This window comes from Malus sylvestris, chromosome 14 (assembly GCF_916048215.2).
Source record: "Malus sylvestris chromosome 14, drMalSylv7.2, whole genome shotgun sequence".
Classification (NCBI taxonomy): domain Eukaryota; kingdom Viridiplantae; phylum Streptophyta; class Magnoliopsida; order Rosales; family Rosaceae; genus Malus; species Malus sylvestris.
Window position 1 is genome coordinate 13,302,598 of NC_062273.1, and position 21,109 is coordinate 13,323,706.

A 21,109-nucleotide genomic window follows, 5' to 3' on the forward strand; every position below is an offset into this window, starting at 1 on the left:
GGCCTCTCTATTTACAGAGATGAAGAATATGATGGAATGAGAGAGAAAGTTTTTAAAAATAATACAATTAGTGAGAGAGAGAGAGAGAGAGAGAGAGAGAGAGAGAGAGAGAGGGAGAGAAAGCCAAATGAAGGAACCGGTCAAAAAGAAAGAAAAATGATGTGATGTGTGATGAAGCTAGTTTTGAGTTTCTAAAACCCAAAATAATATTTGTTTAAAGCAACTTGCACACCATCCCTCAACATTAAGCCTCTTTGAAGGCTGGTATATGCTTCCCACGCCAGAACAAGGCAGTGGTGCACACTACACGAGGTTGGTTTTTAAAGTTTCAACCTCTCTCACGTGAATTTATACTGTTTCGATTATAACTTGTTCATTATAACTCCGAATTGAGTTCCGTTTGTGGCCACGTGTTTGTAAAAATGAGTACTATTAAAAATAGTAAAGTGAAAGGAAAATTTGAAGTCCATGTGGAAGGCCTACCTGGCATCTTAGGGGTATTTTGATAATTTCACTACTACTAAGAATAAAACACAATAAATCTCGGGACGGGATGTCACATTGTGACTCCCCTCACTTCTTATATTGGAGATGGATGCTTGATCGTAGGAAAGTGTACGAAAGATGGAAGTAAGCTTGACTGGTAAGAGCAGGAGTCAGTGTTGTTCCCATAAACAACACCAAATATTAATGCACAAAACCGGGTTAACTCTCGAACAATATCAAGTGTCAAGTTATAACCTTCACAAGGTTGCTGGTCATCAAGTATGGGTAGTATGTAAAGAGATAGAAGTAGGGAAACAAACACATGATGTACGTGGTTCACCTTAAGTTGAACTACGTTCACGAGGGTAGAGGAATTCCCATTGATAATGTATTTACATGATACAAAGGTTTAAGGGGGGTGTAGTCAAATTAGGATTTGATAGGATTTTAATAGACTTTAAAATCTGGGTGTAGTCAATTATAATTCTGAAAGCAGATTTTAAAAGATTTTGAAATCATGGTGTAGTCAAGTTAGGATTTGAGAAGATTTTAAAGAATACATCCAAATCTAACGATAGTCATTTAGGATTTTAAAAAGTCCACACATTCTAAGTGTAGTGAGAATATAAAAGATTTGCTAGGATTTTAATGGGTGAGGGATTTTGATGCATTTGAGGGAAGGTGTATAAGTACCAAATGCTTTCAACAATCCAACCTTCACCCCTAGGATTTCTTTTCTAGACCAAAGAATCCTCTTTGCAGAAGATGAACAATCTTTCGTCATCCCTCATCCCGAGCAACGCACCCACTGACATTCTGTCATGTACAATTCCAATCCAACGTATTATTTGAATGGGACAACATCCAAAATATGAAGAGCAACAACTCACAGAGAACGGATGGGACAAAACCCAGAATATAGACAATGTATTTTTTGACTTGCCTTTTGTGTGTATGTGTGTGTGTGTGTGTGTGTGTGTGTGTGTGTGTGTGTGTGTGTGTGTGTGTGTGTGTGTGTGTGTGTGTGTGTGTATTGAATTAGATTTTAAAATTCAATTGTGATGTTGCTTTTGGTTTATACAAAATATTTGAATGGCTTCGATTCCTTATTTTAATTTTGTGAGTTGAAATTATTATTTTCAAGTTTAATCACATGATTGATTGCAGGTAGTTATGAGTCAATGATCTTTGTTTTGGTTAGTTGATTTTTTTTAATTATAATTCAAATGAGAAGGGGAAAGACATATTTGATTGGTTTGTATTTCTATATCAATATATGTATGTTTATGTTATGTTTAATTTTTTTTGTCAAATTGTGCATTGATAAAGAAATTCATTTGATGTTGTAGAAGTCAACTAAAAAATCCTAAGAAATCCATACAAATCTACAATCGAAATCCATCTAAATCTGTCAAAATCCATCTAGAATTGTAGAGTCTATTAAAATCCTTTGAAATCTGCCATTTAAAAAAAGTTTTTTTTGAAATTCTTCGAAATCCAAATTGACTACACCCCCTAAGTACAATACCATGAGTGAGTTCCAATAATTGATTAAGTAGAATAATAGCATTAGAGATTAATAGTGGGATAACGATCTTCTTTTATAGCTGAGAAGAGTCCCATGCTTTCGTCCGCAGTCGATGGAGGACTCTAGGAGCTTTATTATAGTGTTGACATGTGTCATGTTGTGATTATTGGTCTCTTGATTGAAGAGGAACTCATGTGTTTTAGTATATATAGGTACCTCACCATGAATTCTTTAGTAAGTCTTCGAAAGTATAAAGTTGACAAGTGCTCGGTAGTTTCAAGGTTAGTGAAGTATAATACAAACAATATTGTTTTCTTATTCAAGTGATTTTCTAATTCTATCATAAAGGAGAGAGGATTTTCTAAGCGTAAGTTATTCAAGCAATACTTCACGTGTTATAATACAAGGAAAAGGAAACACAATGTGAACATTTTTTCTTTGTCGAATCACAGTGTGCACACTTGAGTTTAGTTAAGTTGGCTAGAAATGTGCTTCGCTCTTTGCATCAAAGTTTAAATTTTCCCAGTAATTTTGATGAATATTGTTTAGAACACAATTGGATTGATTTATTTTTTTCCTATTTTATATACAAGTGATTAAACTAGTCTTGTTGATGCACAAAACCGGAGGGTCTTGGAACAACTTAAATCCGACCGTGAATTTACAAAAAAGTAAAGAACACAAGATGTATCGTGGTTCACCCCAATGTTTGGGCTACGTCCACACTGATGTTGATTGTATTTCTCTGTAACTGTATGTATGGATTACAAGTGTGAGAGGGAGTCCTCTAGAGAAAGAGAGAGTTTGAGAGAGCTTTGCTCTGAATATAAGAGCCTCTGTTTGGGGATGTGAGGCATGTGGATTGTGAGGGTAAGGAGTCCCTTTGATAGACTAAGGGCTCATCCCCTTTTACATAGATCATGGGCTCAATGTCTGGAAGCCCAAGTAACGAGGCCCAATATAATATGGTACCAACAGTAGTCCCCCAAGTCTTCAGTCAAGAGAGTCTTTTGGCTGGAGACTTGAAATTCAGTCCATGTGTAGGCCGAAGTAACTAGATGTCATCTAGAACTGATACTCGATATGAGGCGATGCTCAATGTGAAATGATGCTCATCTAGAAGTAGCACATGTTGCCAGGCTGCTCGGCTTGTGGCTTATATTGCCTTGGTTGGCTCGGCTTGATGCATTGAAGGTGAAGGGGTCCCTTTTATAGAATAAGGGTTCGCTCCTCGATACATAAATGATGGGCTAGAGGCGGTTGCTCAGCAGGCGGCGATGCTTTCTAATGATGGTGAGGGAGTCCCTTTTATAGAATAAGGGTTCGTTCCTCAATACATAAGTGATGGGCTAGAGTTGATGCTCACGGCGAGGCGGTTGCTCAACTGGCGGTGAGGCTTTCTAATAATGGTGAGGGAGTTCTTTTTATAGAATAAGGGCTCGCTCCTCAATACATTAATAATGGGTGCTCTCTAATGAAAGTGAAGGAGTCCCTTTTATAAAATAAGGGTTCGCTCCTCAGTACATAAATAATGGGTTAAGTCCCCCAAGTATTTTTCATGAGACCCAGTTGCGGAAACCTAACATATGGTACATAGTGTAGTCCCCTAAGTCTTCAGTCAATAGAGTTTGTTAGTTGGAGACTTCAAATTCAATCAATGTATGGGCCGAAGTGGCGGTTGTTCGGAGGCAGTCTTGGTATACCATGCACTGAAGCTTTTATAGGTGAAGCTTTGAAGCTGGAGCTTTTGTAAATGAAGCTTTGAATCTGGAGCTCTGTAAATGAAGCTTTCGAAGCTGGAGCTCTAAAAGCTAGAGCTCTGTAAATGAAGCTTTCGAAGCTGATTGACATGAGTGATGCTTATGAATGTTTATGTTGATTGACATAAGTGATACTCATGGATGTTGACAAGAGTGATGCTCATGAATGTTGACATGAGTGATGTTCATAAATGTTTATGTATGATTAACATGAGTGATGCTCATGAATGATTATGCATGATTGACATAAGTGATGCTCATGTATAATTTTGGAGTACTGGACGTATTTTTGATCACCTGGTTGATGATAATAGCGGCAGGCTGCCGAATAATTTTGGAGTACTGGACGTACTTTTGATCATCTGGTTGGTGATAATAGAGGTTGAACCTTAAGTGGAGGGATGGAGGTTGGAGTTTAAAGCCATAGGGCCTGGCTCTTTTGGGCATATGGGTCTTCGCCCTCCACATAACATTCCAGCCCATTGAACTAGGCTTGCTGACATTTTGCTCTTTTTTTTTTTTGGCATGTTGCCTTCTTTCTTTATTTATGATTACCCTCTGGTGGGGTTATACAGATGTCTCCAAAAGATAAGAAAAGTAAATCGGCAACAGCGAGATTTCCTTTATGAGAGTGGTTGACAGTTGCATGTTGTTGGTACGTACTGCGCCTACTGCGTGCTAAAGAGTTTTTTCTATTTTTCCTTTTCTCTTTCCACCACACCTCTCTCTCTGTCTCTATCTTTGGGCTGTTGTCATGCATGTGCGCCCAATTAATCTTTAATCTCTTCTTTACTGTTTGTCCCCTACCACTTGCGGTCCTACTCAGTCAAATCCCAATCTCTCAGATTTTATTCTCTTCTCTACTTTTGCTTTCAGCTTTGCAGGTTTACAGCATGGGTGAGCAGTGACTGTGAATCCACTTCCTCCTCGGCTTTTCTTATCTCCAGACATCCTTTTTTAGAAGTGGAATCTTATCTTGTTCTATGCTTGCCACTTCTGTATGTTGGTATACCAACTCCACTGCTCTGGGACACGTCATAAATCTCACCCTTGATAGCCATGAGCAGAGACTTCTTATTGCTTTAATTCTTCTTCAGTGATCTTGTTGAGCTGGACGGAAGGCGGCAGAGGCTGCATCTCCTCCTCCGAGTCATAGAGGTTACTAGGAAATTAAGCTGTTCTTGTATAGTGTTGTATCTCCTCATCCAGAAATAACAGTTTTCAACCAATCAGTAACTAGATGTCGTCTTCTCCAAGAAGGAATAAGTGGGTACCTCCAAATTGTGTGGTGCTAGTATCAGCTATGGAGTTATGGATCTATCCACATTAGCCGAATCTTTCTCCAGCCAAGGCAAGCTTTTGGTGACCTCAGAGTTGTGCTCCTGGTCGTCACGCAAGTAATCCAAATCGTGATGGGGGACAAAACCTCCGAATAGCAGGCCGACTCCATCTGACCCAGAAGCCTCATCTTCAGATCTCTTGGAGCCAGGCTCGAAAGACCACCCGTAATACAAACAGAGCAAAAACCCAATTGAAAGATTGGAATTTTTTGGATTGTTTGAGAGAGAGTGTGTGTGCTTTCTTGGTCAAGTTGTCGAGCCATGGGATCGGAATCTTGTAGCCGTTGGGAGTTGGGATCAAGCAGATAGGGGTCTCCTTGGACAGACGACAATGCCTCTCTCTGTAAAAGCTCATTTCTTGACTTAACTGGCTGTTGCGCCGGGGGTCCTCACAGGGCATGTGGTCAACGACATCAGTCGGGCATGCTTCTATAAGCTGGTGGTGCTTCCCTAGCTCCACCAACGTCATTAAATGGTGCCATTGTTTCGGATCGGCATCAGTCGATAAGTGAAGAGCCTGGCGACCTGAGGCGGCGAGTGAGTCGCCCAAAGGAGTGAAGACTAAGTGGAAGAAAACAATCACTATGCAGAAGAAGCTGCCGAGATAAGGTTGAGGAGGCGACATTGCCTTGAGCTCCGCTTCGAGGCGAACAGGTTCAGGTGACCCATTTGGGGTTCAGATCAAGAGGGTCTGGATCCGATTAAATTGGCATCCAGGTCGTAAAATGGACAAATTGGTTTCTGGGTTTAAAAAAAAAGGATTTTGAGTTGGGATAGGGAGAAATTAGGTCAGTGGATTGCTATGGTTTATGTGTTGGAGGTGAGAGAGAGAGAGATTTGGTTTCTTGGGTTTTTTTGCAGATTCACGGTGGTAAGATGAAAAAATGAAAGAGAACTGACATAGCTTTTCGTGTCGATTCCCACAGACGGCGCCAAATGTTGATGCACAAAACTGAAGGGTCTTGGAACAACGTAAATCCGACCGTGAATCTGCAAGAAAGTAAAGAACACAAGATGTATCGTGGTTCACCCCAATGTTTGGGCTACGTCCACACTAATGTTGATTGTATTCTCTGTAACTGTATGAATGGATTACAAGTGTGAAAAGGAGTCCCCCAAAGAAAGAGAGAGCTTGAGAGAGCTTTGCTCTGAATATGAGAGCCTCTGTTTGGGGATGTGATGCCTGTGGATTATGAGGGTGAGGAGTCCCTTTTACAGATTAAGAGCTCCTCCCCTTTTACATAGATCATGGGCTCAATGTCTGGAAGCCCAAGTAACGAGGCCCAATATAATATGGTACTAACAAGTCTAAACTAGGGTAATAAACCATTCTAATTTGGTTGCACATGAAGAGTAAATCTGTTTTAGCCAATGAAACTATGTGGCATGTCTCTTCTGTGTTGAATTATGGCTTGTTTGGATGACTGAAAGCACTTTTAGAGAAAATATTTTTAGGTTCCAAAAGCACTTTAAGTGCTTTTCCAAGATTTACTAACATTTTTACTAAATATTGTTTTAAAAAATGTTTTGTGTTTTCAATCATTTTAATTAGTTTTCAATCATTTAAAAGCACATCCAAATGAGCTCAGCAACTTTTGAGTGAATAATGCAACTCTTCTCAGAATTCATAAAACTATTCAGAACGATTAGCAACATTATCTTCAAATAATAATTTGCATGATATGAGCAATTTTAGGTGAATAATGTTGTAGGTCATCAAGATAACATGACACACTCATGCGACAGATTAACTTCAACTTCATTTGGATAATGCCCACTACATAAGATACTTGTGCAAATCGTTGTTAATTCACCCAAGTAATCACATGGCTATATAAAATGTGGACTACGTAAACATTTTAAACATGGTCAATGTCTAACCAATCACTCTCAAAATCACATAATTAACTTCACTTCTATCGTCATGGGCAATTAATTCCTCTCTCTTGCATTACGAATTTACAAGATGCTTGATGGATTCGTTGAATACTGTCAGAGGAGGGAGCTTCAGGCTGATGGGCTCGTTGACAGGTGAAAAATTTGGCTCCAGTTATGATCAGCCCATAAAACGTTCAACCACGACCAAGATATGTCTTTTTTTTTCTCTTTCTTTTTTGTTTTTTACCAAGCCAATTTATGTAGCCAAACAACAGCATACCCAAAATACTGTTAACTACATTGCAATGTTGGGAATTAAAAGGAAAATCAAGAACAACGAATGAAGAGAAGGATGAACACAGAGATATTAGAGAGAGAGAGTTTAGAGAGAGAAATAGGATTTGTATTAACTGAATCAAATGAAGATTACACATACTGTTTATATAGAAATCCTAACTACTTTAACCAAATACTAACTACCTAACTATATTACTAACTGTATTACATTTTTACCCTTAATACTCCCCCTCAATCTCAACTGGGGGTAACTCATTTTGAGATTGGAAGAACAACTCCAATCACTATTACAGACTCTTGCATGGGACTTCAAAATTTAATGAACTACATGAAATCGTGAAAGAAGCAAAGTCTAAACTAGAGACAGAAGTTGGCCCAGTGAATGGCGTTTCTGCAAAGGTAGCACGAGGAATAGTCAGCAGACTATCAATTGCTGGTAACATGCTGAAACTCTGCTCCCTTGCAATTCAGAAAGCAGATGAATGGCTGGCCACTGTTTCTAATGCGGATCAAAATTCCCGAGAGGGTTCACTTCCTGCAGCTTACAAGTTTATTTTTCAAGAACGTTACTTCGGCTATCGACCTTTAAGAAGTAACACACAATACTTGAAACAGAACTTTTCACTCCGGCTATCGGCCTTGTGGAGGAAACATAAAAGGGAAATGGCTATCAGCCTCTCTATCCCAACAAACAATTAAAGAACCAATCTTTCAGCAATGGCAATTGGCCTTCATTTGCTGATCAATCAGGTAATGATAGTACACTCTCGGCAATTAGCCTTCTTGAGTGTAAAATACCTAACAATATTCAATTAAAGAATCAATCTTGCACTTAGAAGAAATGGCAATCGACCTTCATATTCTTCTAAATCGGTAACTGGTTATCGGCCTTAATACAAGAATTAACATAGAATTCCTCACTGAGACAATAAAACAAACAGTTGGAGTGCAAAAAGAAAGATGAAACCTGAATCTTCAGTTCTTGAGCAAAAAAGGCCAGAAAAACACATCAGAGATCAGCAACCATTCAAGATAGCACAACGAAAGTAGCAATGATCAATATTGAATCCAAATACCCTAAATATCATGCTGATAAGAACTTCAATCTTGACCTAAAGAACATTGAGGAAGCAAACCAGAACTCATCGTAGGAGCTCGTTGTTCTTCTCGAAGTCGACCGGGTTCATATCCAATCCAACCCACCAATGGTTTGCACCCATCATACCCATCACGCTTCGAATGACGATTTGAAGGAAAGTAGTTGTTGGAGTTGAATAAATGGGAGTCTTTCCTTCACTCAGAGTCTGCAATAAACATTTGGCGGGAAAATCAGAAAGAAGCAAAAAAACAGGATCTCGAAGTGACAGCCGCACCAATGGCGGAAGACCAAGATCAAGATTCAGCTGTCTTAGAGGAAGAGTATGTCGAATCCCACAAAAACATTGAAGAGGCGATCCCAACAATGGCAGAAAAGCAACCCAATCTCGCGGAAACACCGAAAAACAAATGGAAATTTGGAAAGAAACTATGCTAGAAACAGATGAAAAACAATGAGAAATGGAACCACCAGAATCAATGGCGTGAGCCTGGTGGCTCTGATACCATGTTAACTACATTGCAATGTTGGGAATTAAAAGGAAAATCAAGAACAACGAATGAAGAGAAGGATGAACACAGAGATATTAGAGAGAGAGAGTTTAGAGAGAGAAACAGGATTTGTATTAACTGAATCAAATGAAGATTACACATACTGTTTATATAGAAATCTTAACTACTTTAACCAAATACTAACTACCTAACTATATTACTAACTGTATTACATTTTTACCCTTAATAAATACGACACAAAAAACTAAAGTACGAATCATTACAAAGGAGTCTGGTCCCCACTATGCACACTGGATCCGATCACATTTTACCAGGGTGCTCCACGCGCACTTTGCCTTCCCCTCATCATCGATGCGGACTTCCACTCGGGCTTTCCCTTCCTCGTCCAAACAACTCACGTCACTAGGCCTTGTCCCCATAGGATCAGGATCCTCTCCTAAGACCAGGCTTATCGGGCCGTTCAATTTTTATGTAACGACTACAAACAGAGATCTTCTAAAAGTTATAATAATTATAATCGTTAGATAAAAATTAAAAAGCTCATCGGCCTGATCAGGAGGATCCTCTTCATCTGACCAGGAGAGGATCCTGATCCGTCCCCACAACGTCAACCTTCACCCTCTCCACAATGGGAATTGTCCTCCTCCCCGTAGTCACTTGCTCACTTGCCTCACGTGCCCTATTAGCATCTTCATCCTTGCTCAACTCCTCCATCTTTCTCCTCGCTTTCTCCTCGGTCTCACTCAGTTTTTCCTAGAAAACACAAATTAGATCATTACTAAAACGATAAATCCAATGTCCTTTCTTTATATAAGCGTACCTGTGTTAATCAAGATTACTAATTATTAATTAGTAATTTTGAGTAGTAATTATACCTTGGTTTTCTCTGCAGTCTCATAAGTCATGTATTTTGTTTTCCCGGCAGTCTCGACAACTTTCTGCTTGGTCTCCTCTTTCTTGCCAGACAAGTACTCCACCGCCTTCTGAACGGCGCCAGCAGCGATATCCTTGAGCTGACCCAACTTACTCATGGTAGTATCCTTCCCTTTTTTCGCCTTCTCAGTGGTATAGTATAGTCCTTGGTTTCCTTAGCCGTCTCTATTGGAGTATAAATGTATTTGCTGTGATAGTTACCTTAAGCAATGTGTAGGATTTAATGTGAACCTTTGGATCATATTCCAATTGGTATTTAGATTAGAATGTAATGAGTCATGGCTCATGACAAGTGTAAGCATCTTACATGATGGCTTAGGAATGAATGGTTGTGATTGCTTTGTAATAGAGTGAGTGAAATTGTTCTCAGTCCTCTAACTGTCATATAAGCTGTAAAAGGTTTTTATGAAATAGTAGAAAATGGAATCGACACAATCCTAAGAAACATTTTCTCTCCTTCTTCTTCGGTGTATTTTACTGAATTTTTTATAGGATTAAAAGCACACCACAAAGTAGCACACAAATGTCCTATTGATTTTCCTTATTAACACTAAGATTTGTCAATTGTAGCATATGAAAATAAGGGTCTTTCCCGCAGAAGATTGTTTTATCTAACTACCTAAAATGTCACAAAAACTGGGTTGCTGTCCCTACTGACCAGCCACCAAACAATAATTATTAGACCGACTTATACTTATCGAAAGTCTACGAACTTTTATATGCAGATACTAGACACACAAAGCTACGCTCACACAAATTTTTGGGATTTTTGGAGTTGATTTTCTATTTAAATTAAATCGAACAAAAACAGGATAGAAACAAATTTTAAGTAGTTCACAAATTAAGAAAAACGAGTTAGGGGTATTGCTATCCACCACCAAATAATCATGCAAACATGTTATGTTTCATTCAAATTTCTTTTATTTCCGAATGAAGATGCTCAATTTGGCTCAATGTTAGAACTCAACCTATTACTCTTTCTTACGTAGTATGTTAAGAGAATGGCGTTTTCAACTTAACTTAGTCCCTAGCATGCAATCTAGAATGGCGTGTTCATAGATTTAACAAGTAGAAATCATTAAGAACGAAAAGAGTTTGAGTCATCACAAGGCATCGTAAGTACTGGCGTTGTCTTACTTATCCTAGAAATTGGTTCACATGTTAATCGCAATTAACAAGTACTACTTTAGAACATATGTAGGTCCTCATTCGACAAGGGCAGGCACACACATATTCATAGCATTAGAATCCTAGATATGCTTACTACGTATGCATCCATAGAAAACAAATAAAGAATTCATCAATGAGACAAGTAGTGAACCAAGTTTCATCCATTCATAAAAGTAATTCAACGAAATGTCATAACAAAATTGCAATCATATTCGGGGCTTCAAAACAGCCCCTAACTTCTAAAAAAATAGTTACACATAGTTCTCAAGTTAAAACAAAAGATAGACATGAGTTTGAGAAAATAGAACCGAAAGAAATCGACCAAGGCCTCCTCTTCCCTTCCTTCCTTTCCCAATGCTGCTTTTAAACCCATTCTTGCTGCATCATTTTCTTCTCCTTAACTCACCCACTAATAGCCATTTAGTGATGACAATAAGTGAGAGGAAATGTGGTATAACAATTGTAACACTTTTGGTAGCCTTTATGCCAATTACTCCCTCTTAATCCTCATTTTTAATTCCATTTTCTCTGATATTTGAATGTGTCAGCTGACTTGTTCTTGGCTGCATCAGTTTGGCTGCTAGATTTATTGGGTTTATTGCTTTCATTGCAGTTACAAACTGCTCAGCGTCTTGGAAACCTTTCAATGTTAAAACGGCCATAACTTCTTCTAGAAAAATGATATTAACAATCCACGAAATGCTCCAAACAATAGACATCCGTAGCTTTCCAAGCATATAAGGGTCATTCTCTAATTCATTCTGAGTTATTCGCAACTTGCTTCCAAAATCAGCTGATCTGCACAGGTAGTTTTGACAATTTGTTACTAAAAATCCTACTTGTGCTATTTTTCTTTTATTTGCTTGACAAATCCCACAAAACACAAAAACCAAGTAAATAGCTCAAAAATATAAGGAACTAACTAAGAAAAGACAAGTGAATTTGATGTAAAATATATATAAATATGAGCTTATCAGTTTTTAAAACTTCCATTGAAACTAACATAGAAACCAAACACTAATATGGCCTTAGAGCCAAGTTGGATCTCAATCTGGGCGTGAATCTGTGACAAGGTTCGCAGCTGAGGAACTCGACAGAGAATTGAGTTTGCTGCGATTTAAGAACGATCTGAAAATCTCTGGGTAACTCGATAACAAGTCTAATATGGCTGGACTGAGTGGTGCTGATCTTCGAGCACCGATTTTCAATGGAGAAAATTTTGATTTCTGGCAGATAAAGATGAAGACCATCTTCAGATCTCACGATCTGTGGGATATGGTTGAAACGGGGCATAATCCTTCGGCGAAGAAAGTAGAAGAAGAACTCACTGCAGTTGAGCTAAAGCATCTGAAGAAGAACATGATCAACGATGCTAAGGCTTTTGGAATTATTCAAGGAGATATGTTAGATGAAATTTTCCCAAGGATTGCCATTCTGGAGACAGCAAAAGAGGCCTGGGATATACTGAAGCAGGAGTTTATTGGAGATAAACAGGTGAGATTTGTGAAACTTCAAAGCTTAAGGCGTAATTTTGAATATACTTGAATAGGTGAACATGAATCATTTTCTGTGTATCTTGTGCGTTTGTTGGATCTCATTACACAAATGAAAAGTTATGGTGAGAGTATTGGAAATCAAAGAATAGTGCAGAAATTAATAATTAGTCTTCCTAGATCCTATGATAGTATTGTAGTTGTGATTGAGAATACTCGGGATTTGGAGACAGTTGATGTGCAGGATGTAGTTGCTACTCTAAAAGGTTATGAACAAAGGATTGAGAGACACTCTGAAAATAATACTGAAAAGACCTTTGCTAGTTTAAGTATAGCTCCCATGAAGAACAATTACAATGGCAATCAAAACTTTAAACCCACAAAGAACTGGCAAACAAAGGGTAAGAAATGGGATACCAAATCTATGCACCATCAAGGAAAATTTACTGGGTCTTCTGATAGTGTCAAGAATGCTTGCAAGTACTGTGATAAACTTCATTTTGGAGAGTGTTGGTTCAAAGGGAAACCAAGATGCCGCAACTGTGATAAGCCAAGGCATTTTGCCAAGGATTGTAGATCTAAAAAGGTTACCCAACAGGAAAATTATGCTAATCAAGTGGAGAGCAACCCAACTATGTCCTATGTGTGTATGTCTGCTGCAGTGAAGAAGGGAGAAGACGTTTGGTATGTTAATAGTGGCTACAATAATCACATGACAGGAAGAGAAGATTTACTGGAGAACATTAATAGAAGTGTTACTGCCAAAGTTGAGATGGGCACAGGGGAGTTGGTTAATGAAGTTGGAAAAGGAGAATTAATGGTTGCAACTAAGCAAGGCAAAAGGTACATCAAGGAGATCATGTTAGTACCTGGTTTAAAGGAGAATTTATTGAGCGTGGGACAGATGATGGAGCATGGATATTACCTTGTGTTTGGGGGGATTGAAGTCAGAATTTATGAAGATTTTACATGCTCTAATCTGGTTGTCAAAATTCCTATGAAAGGAAATCGAAGTTTTCCTTTGAAGTTGCAACCAGGAATCCAAATTGCTATGAGGGCAAGTGTTAGACAAGCAGCTGAGATAAGGCATAGAAGACTCGGGCATCTAAATATGAATGCTCTAATGCAACTCTAAGAGCATGACATGGTGACTGGTTTACCTAAGCTCAGAATGAACTCCACAGTATGTGAGGGATGTGTCATTGGAAAGCATTCTAGAGATGCTTTTCTTAAAGAAACAAACTAGAGAGCTGCACTACCATTGGAGTTAATATATACTGATATATGTGGACCAATGTAAACACCTACCAAAGTTGGAAACAAGTATTTCATCACTTTCACATATGATTGTACCAGAATGGGATGGGTCTTTTTTCTGAAGAACAAGTCTGAAGCATTTGGTATATTTAAAAGGTTCAAGGCAACTGTTGAATTACAAAGTGGATTCAAAGTGAAGAAATTAAGAAGTGACAGGGGAGGGGAGTACACTTCTCTGGAATTTTCTCAGTACTGTGAAGATCTTGGTCTAGAAAGACAACTCACAGTGGCCTATTCTCCTCAACAGAATGGTGTTGCTGAGAGAAGAAATATGACCATTGTAGAAATGGCTAAATGCATGATGTTGGAGAAAGGCATTCTATTTGAGTTTTGGGCAGAAGCAGTTAACACTGCAGCCTACATTCTCAATAGATGTCCTACCAAGGCCTTGCATAAGAAGACTCCATTTGAAGCCTACAGTGGAAAAAAGCCTGGAGTAAAACACTTAAGAGTGTTTTGATCCCTATGTTATGCACAGGTTCCATCACAGATGAGGCAGAAACTAGATGCAACAAGTGTAATATGCATATTCCTTGGTTATGGAACCTGTGAAAAAGGTTACAGGTTGTTCAACCCTAAAACTAACAAGATACTTATTTCTAGAGATGTAATCTTTGATGAGAACTCTTATTATGATTGGAAATCTGGTAATAAGAAAACTTTGTGAGTCTCAATTCCAAGTGAAGCTTATGAAAGCGAAGAGAATGAGGTTGAAGCTGCTGAAAATGATGCAGTATTTGAATGCACATAATTACTACAAGAGCAACATGAGCAAGTTATTGCTTCTCCTTCAAGACAAAAAGAGCAAATGGATCACACCGATTCACAAGTGTATGATCATACTCCTCTAAGGTTCAGAAGCTTGAATGATATCTATGAAAGGTGCAATTTCTGTGTGATAGAGCCTGAATGTTTTTAAGAAGCATCAAGAGATGAGGCTTGGAGAAAAGCTATGTCTACAGAGATTGAGATGATCGAAAAGAATGACACATGGGAGTTGGTCAAAAGGCCATTTGATAAACCTGTAATTGGTGTAAAATGGGTCTACAACACAAAGCTTAATCTGGATGGTTCAGTGCAGAAGAACAAGGCACGGCTAGTGGCTAAGGGCTATTCTCAAAAGCCTGAAGTGGACTTCAACGAGACCTTTGCACCTATGGCAAGACTTGATACCATTAGAACTCTAATTGCATTGGCAACTTAAAAGGAATGGAAGTTGTTTTAATTAGATGTTAAGTCTGCATTCCTAAATGGTACACTGCATGAGGAAGTACATGTGGATCAACCACAAGGATTTGAAGTTCAAGGACAAGAAGACAAGGTTTACAAGAAAAAAGCCTTATACTGTCTTAAACAAGCTCCCAGAGCTTGGTACGATGAGATAGACAATTATTTCAATCGATCCGGTTTTAAGAAAAGCCAAAGTGAAGCTACTCTGTATACAAAGTTCAGTGATGCAGGTGTGCTTATTGTATCTCTGTATGTAGATGACATTATCTATACAGGGAATTCTGATGAAATGATTTAAGAATTTAAGAAGGATATGATGAAGCAATATGAGATGTCAGATCTGGGACTGTTACATCACTTTCTTGGTCTGGGCATAATTCAAACCAATAAGAGTATATTTATTCATCAGAAGAAATATGCCAAGTCACTACTTGAGAAATTTGGATTGAAGGATTGTAAAGCTGTGAAAACCCCACTTGCAATTGATGACAAGTTATCTAAGGAAAATGGGAGTGTGGATGCTAATGAAAGTTTGTACAGGATAATGGTTGGTAGTCTGTTATACCTGACAGCTACTAGACCCAATCTAATGTATGCATCCTGTTTGCTGGCAAGGTTCATGAATAAACCTACCAGAAAACACATGGGGACAGCTAAAAGAGTCTTGAGATATGTACAAGGCACATTGGATTTTGGGATTGAATATGTGAAAGGAAAAGCTGCTGTGTTGATAGGCTACTGTGATAGTGATTAGGCAGGAAGCTTGGATGACATGAAGAGTACCTCGTGCTATGCATTTAGTTTAGGTTCAGGAGTGTTTTCTTGGGCTTCTGTTAAACAATGCAGTGTAGGTTTATCTACTGCAGAAGCCGAGTATGTAAGTGCTGCAGAATCTACAACACAAGCAATGTGGTTGAGGTTTGTTTTATCTGATTTTGGAGAAGAACGGGTGGAGGCTACACCTTTGCTATATGACAATACTTCTGCCATAGCCATGTCTAAGAATCCAGTGTTTCATCATAAAACCAGGCATATTAATCGGAGGTATCATTTCATAAGAGATGCCATTCAAGATGGGACAATTGAACTACACTATTGTAGCACAGAGGAGCAATTAGCAGACATCTTTACCAAAGCTCTTCCTAAGGATTAATTCGAATACTTGAGAACTGCTATTGGTGTGAAATAGCAAAACGTTTAGAAGGGAGTATTGGAGTATAAATGTATTTGCTATGATAGTTACATTATAAGCAATGTGTAGGATTTAATGTGAACCTTTAGATCATATTCCAATTGGTATTTAGATTAGATTGTAATGAGTCATAGCTCATGACAAGTGTAAGCATCGCTTAGGAATGAACGGTTGTGATTGCTTTGTAATAGAATGAGTGAAATTGTTCTCACTCCTCTAACTGTCATATAAGCTGTAAAAGGTTTTTATGAAATAGTAGAAAATGGAATCGACACAATCCTAAGAAACATTTTCTCTCCGTCTTCTTCGGTGTATTTCACTGAGTTTTTAAAACTTCCATTGAAACTAACACAGAAACCAAACATTAATAGTCTCCACCGTTGCATCCTTAGCCTCTTTGGCTTTCTCAGTTGTATAGTTGCTATATTCACTAGCTTTGTTGATTGTAGTGTCCTTGGCCTCTTTCGCCTTCTCAACCGCATAGTTGCTATATTCACTAGCTTTGTTGATTGTAGTATCCTTAGCCTCCCTGGCCTTCTCAGCAGCATAGTTGGTATATTCACCAGCTTTGTTCACCGTTGTATCCTTGGTCTCCTTGGCCTTCTTGTTGGCATAGTTGGTATACTCGCCCGCTTTGTTCATTGTTGTGTCCTTCGCCTCTTTCACCTTGTTCAATGTTGTGTCCTTGGCCTCCCTTGCCTTCTCGGTGGCATAGTTTGTGTCCTCGCCAGCTTTGTTCACAGTTGTTTCCTTTGCCTCCTCTGCTTTCTCGGCTGCATAGTTAATGTACTCGCTCGCTTTCCCTACTGTTGTGTCTTTAGCACCCTTTGCCTTCTGAGCGGCATAGTCGTCTTTGTACTCAGAGGCTGTCTCCATCGATTTGTTCGCTGCTTCTTTCGCCTTCTGAGCTACGGTGTCCTTGGTCTCTCTTGCCTTCTCAGCAGCATAGTTTGTAACTTTGTATACTCGCCTGCTTTCCCCATTGTTGTATCATTCGCCTCCTTCGCCTTCTGAGCGGCGGTGTCCTTGGTCTCTCTTGCCTTCTCAGCAGCATAGTTTGTGTACTCACCCGCTTTCCACATTGTTGTATCCTTCGCCTCATTTGCCTTCTGAGTGGCCGTGTCTTTGGTCTCCTTTGCTTTTTGAACCGCCTCGTTCGCCTTCTAAGCAGCAGTGTCCTTAGTTTCTTTCGCCTTTTGAGCTGTGTAATCCGCATACTCAACCACTTTCCCCTTAGCCGCTTCCTTCTTCTCCCTTGCCTTCTCCACCGTTTATTTTGCCTTATCTGCCGCTGTTCCAGTATACTCGTTTATATTCTCCCCGGCTGCATCAGTAGTCCATTTCCCCTTCTAGGTGGTATACTCCCTGCCCTTCTCTTGAACCTGACTTTCTTCGTGGGGTTTCCCCACCACAGCTTCCTTGGCATGCTCCAAAGTCCCTGTCACCGCCTTCATCATCGACTCGAGCACACCGGGCTTCTCCTCGCACTCCGCAAACTCTATTGGCCTCCCCAGGTCATCAGTCACATAAGTAGTCTCCACCCTGACTGTCTCTTCCTTAACAACATCTCTGTTCACTGATAGGAGCATATTTATGGAACTTAGTTAGCTTGTTTCTTGGCATTTACTTAGTTTAATTCTAGTTATTTTAGTACTTTAAGCTATTTTCGTGTTTTTATAGCTTTAAATAACAAAGTTAGCAACAAAGTGCTATTTGGAGCATTTTGATGCATTTTTGGGCCAAAATTGGATAGTACAAGCATGGAGACATGAGGATGGACGTTTTTGAAGATTTGAAGGCTAGAAATCAGCATGTTTGTGTGCAAGTGTGTTGACCTACAATTACAAAACATTCACCCACTACACCCATTACATCTACTTATTACCAAACATCCATCCACTACACCCATTACATCCACTCATTACCAAACATTCACCCCCTACACCCATTACATCCACTCATTACCACAACATACACCACCACCACCTTAATTAGATGGTGGTCCTCTCCCTAGCCTATAAATACATCCACCCTTCACCATAACAAAGGAGGGAGAAAAAGATCCATCAAAAGACACTACATTCACATCTCACAACTCCATACACTTACACTTTCATTCCTTGGCCAAGAGAACACAATCCACCCATCCACCCTTCACCATAACTCACCTATATCCATCCACCACCATAATTTACCACTCATCCATCAAACCACACCTTGTGCCGCAACAAAGAGAAGAAGGAGGACCCTTGGACGTGCTTGCCATTCAAGTTGGATTGTTGGAGCGTTTTTAGGTGTTTTCATTCTTTTGTTTTCAATGTCTAAATTTGTTTATCTTTGCTTTGTGAGTATGAGGAACTAAACCCCCCTTAGCTAGGGGGGAATTCGAAACCATGTTCATGCTTGCAATATGATTTGATTACCTTCAGTTGTGATTTCATAAGTTGTGAATTCAATTTGTTTAACTACTTGATTGATAACTTATTCCTGTATGTTTATTAAGAGTGCACATTTAGTTTGCATGCATGAATATGATGCTAGAGTATAAGGGAGTTTCACCTAATAGTTACAAACTTATATTCACAAGTAATGGAGGTAACTTATAAACGATCGCGTTAAATAAATTCTTGGCAGGAGTTTCATGCTCATCATAGTAACGAATGCCTCGTCAATACTTATAGTTTTCATAATGCTTAATGATCTTTGATTGTATCTTTATTGTGCTGTTCACATAAAGAACTTTTGAAGAATGCTTGAATTGTTGTATGCGCTTTCCCATCCAATTCAATAACTTAAGGAGAACTTGAAGGTTAATTTAAGCGGACTTAATTAACCTGGGGTGTTGAGTTTCATGATTGATCGAAAGAACAACTGAAAATTGGTTTATGTGCAAGTATGTCATGTGTGGAGAAGAACCTCCTAGCTAGCCTTCCATCCATTCAATTTACTCAAATTCGTGCAGATTTCATTAGTTCTTTAATTTACTTGTTTTGTTTTCAAATTCGTCAAAACCAAAACCCCCCTTTACTTTAAAGTGTTTTATTAGTCAAAATCTGTTTTGATTTGTGCTTTTAGATGTCCCAAAAGTGTATTAGAGTCCAAATCTACCCAGTTTGTGTTTTTAGGCAGATTTGAGCGTTTTTAGCTTGTTTTGAGTCCTTTGAGTTTGTTTTAAGTTCTTCGAGTCTAGTTTAGTGTTTTTAACTTTGTTTATATGTTTTTAAGTCAGTTTAGAGGTTTTAGCAAGTCCTCCTAATCCCCGGTTTAGAACGATCCCTACTTGCATTTATACTACAATTTGACAACAAAAAGGTTTAATTTGTGTGTTAAGTTAATTTTCGCATCATTCACATCTGTCGGTTCATGGGCAGCGAGCCTCGCTGCTGCGTTAGCAGCTGTCTCGTCCTCCATTTGCTTCGACGACCCCGTTGAAACCCCACAAAATGCACTTCGAAATTAGACACGATATTTTTTATTTTTTTTTCAAGCAAACACTTGGAATGGTTTCCGAGTTTTTGATTTCTCTCCTCTTTTCTGTATTTTATTTTGAAACTCCGGAAGGCAAGAGGTGGTCGTATATATAATCGGTGAAGTTCTGGAAGTGTGAAACGTGGAGGTCGGGTGCGGTGGTAGCTGCTACGTGCATGGTATTGTGGGACGAGAGTTTGACACGTCGATTTGCATGCAGAGTGATGAATGGCAATGTCGGTGGATTCCTTACTGTTTTGCTCTGGTTGCATTCCACGTTTCCTACCAGGTGGCAAATTGGGGTTGATTTTGGCTCTTGGTCGGTTGCTTCGAGTCGATAACTTTTTGGCTAAGAAAAATGCAATTGGACTCCATTTTGGTTTTAAGAATCTGAAAAAATAAGTGCACTACTAGTCGGCTTTAATAAACGTTAATTAAAGCCTGCATTTTTGTGTCCTATGCAGGGAACTGTGATTCGGAGCTATTGTAATAAACGTTAATAGAACACGGTAGCAGAGCTCAGATCCGTAGGTCAAAAGTGTGGCAGAGGTCACAAGGTTCTCAAATTGGAGAATGAGAAGGTATACTTATCCGTCTTTGTCTGTCATATGCTTGGATGAATTAAAGAATCGAATCAAGTGCATCATATTGTTATGCCCAATCCCGAACTGTACCAAAATACTGAAACTTTTTTGGAACACCTAAATTTTGGTTCGTTTTCGATTTTCAAAATCTTTTCTCGAAAGTGATCTGTTCGTGATTCGTTTTATGCTTTTGGGTTCGAGATCCGATCCCAACAACTTATGTAGCTACTACATTGGAGTGGGATGCGTAAACTATTTTACGGATGAGCAAATTCGGGCTAAAAATTGTGTTAAGCATCAACCCAACCCAACTTGATAAATGATTGAGTTGACGTCTGGTTGAATTGGGGCATATATTTTAGGGTGCTTTAGATTTTGGCCCTTACAATTCGTGATTTCTAAATAAAAACCCATCTAAATATAAACATCCAATAAAAGTCCAAATTTAATATTTGTAACCACATCGATGCACTATTGACCTAATGCAATTTATTTACACACATGCCACTTTCCTAAATCCCTAAATTTATTCCAAATTAAAAGTTGTAGAAAAAGTGAAATAAAATATATAAACTGTTGTATTGCATTAATTGTATCCATATCATACCAAAAATTTACCTTTTTGTGATATGTATATATATATTTCATTAATTAAGAAGTAAATTAATTTGTTCCAATTATTAAAAAAAAATATACTAAATCCGTATTATATATTTTGAATCAAATAACACTTCTCTAACTTGTAGGTAAATTATTTTTCATGTATTGTTAATATATTAGGCACGTTTTATTGTTGTATAAATATAGGTATTGACACACCCCGAC

General features: G+C 38.7%; 1 pseudogene; it reads right to left on the bottom strand.

The window, feature by feature from the left end:
- Positions 1-8,431: 8,431 nt before the first annotated feature.
- LOC126599033 (embryonic protein DC-8-like) lies at positions 8,432-20,075 on the bottom strand (annotated as a pseudogene).
- Positions 20,076-21,109: the final 1,034 nt, after the last annotated feature.